The following is a 1,570-nucleotide window of genomic DNA, read 5'->3' on the forward strand; positions in this document are numbered from 1 at the left end:
TTCGAGCTTCGCGTTTTGTTCTAGACAACGGGCCAATCGATTCCCCTTATTGTGGCACGGGAATGCGGATATGCCGTTGACAAGAGGCCATATCCAGGGCACTTGCTGTGGGGACAGAAAAAGAAAAGAAACACAGGAAAGGGATCGATGGTGATTCGTTGATGGCGGGGGAGCGCTGAATGTGATTTTTTATTTTCAAGAAGCTGGTGGTCAGTTTTTGCCGAACGATGGTATAATAACTGGTGAGGTCTCGGACTGCGTTACCAGTGTGTGCAAGGCGTTATTATGAATGCTGTTACGGAGTAACTGTTGTTGTATTCGTTGTCACCAATGTCCTTTGCCAGGGAATGAATGCATTTACCTCTTCGTTTGTTGATGAATGTCGACTTCGAGAGCAAGTGTTTCTGATCCCTGAGCTGGTGTTTGTCGCCAAATCTTAGTGCTGGTGTTTTTCGTTTCTCTTTGGCATCGCGATAACATTAAACAGCGGAAAAGACGAAGAAATCATGTGAAAGAAGTTACTGGACAGACAAACGAACAAGGTAGATATAGATAGATCCTGTAACTGGTTAAGGGGGACAAACCTTCCGGCAATACGGTTTCGTGATCGATCGATCCCACGACTATTTATGACGAGTCCAGCACCCCAGTCCCCAACCAGCCAAGGCTTACCGGTCATCCGCGACATTTATACTTCCAGACAGACTGCTTTTTCTTGTCGCCTTTCTACAACGGTTAGCCGTATACACCGTCGCCCTGGCTGGCACACAGAGAACCTGGAGCATTGAGCTGGTCACATTCGATCATCCTTCCCCCTCCGCAAACGGTTTACAGTCACCCCCACGCTACCCTCGCCCTGACAGGTTAGGGTCCGCAAAGGAAGACAAAAGAGGAGGAAGAGGTGGATCGGATCCTGCTTCTTCAACAACTAGTTCTGCTACTCCTAGAGGCTGGTGGAAAAGCGTAGAGGATCATTTTTCTCGGCCTGACGGAGTTGCGGGCAGAAAGAAGCCATCTCCGGAGGGAAGAGTACATAAATGGGAAGCGTGGCAGGATACTGAAGACGATTACTATTCCGAGACGGGGGGTGCTGTGAGCCTTAGGAATAGAAATAGGAATACCAGACGGCGCCCTTGGGGGACCCAGACAAGGGACGACGACGACATTATGAAGTTCTCCCACAGCATCCAGTTCAATGCTGTACCGGATTGGAGCAACTATTATATTGCATATAGCAATCTGAAGAAACTGTGAGCTTCCGCCTTCTCCCACCCATGATTTTCCATGTGCTATGATGCCCTATGATATTCCTATTTGAAGCTGTTGCGCTAGCGTTTTTGTAAGATTTGATTTTGTTTACTCCTTGCTAATAAATGTACTTGTCCTGTTGGTTGGTACAGGATATACTCGCTCGAAAGGCAGGTCAACCGTCTCGACGATACTGGCGAAACTGTCGAGTCTGCCCCCCTCCTCGACGCTTCGGTTGACACTGATGCTGTGTTTCGCCGTGCTCTTGACGGCGAAGCTAGAGAAGATATGCTCTTTCTTCCATCCCACCGAGGCTGAGCTG

The sequence above is a fragment of the Histoplasma capsulatum genome, genomic scaffold, assembly GCF_000149585.1.
Source record: "Histoplasma capsulatum NAm1 scaffold_7 genomic scaffold, whole genome shotgun sequence".
NCBI classification, from domain to species: Eukaryota; Fungi; Ascomycota; class Eurotiomycetes; order Onygenales; family Ajellomycetaceae; genus Histoplasma; species Histoplasma mississippiense.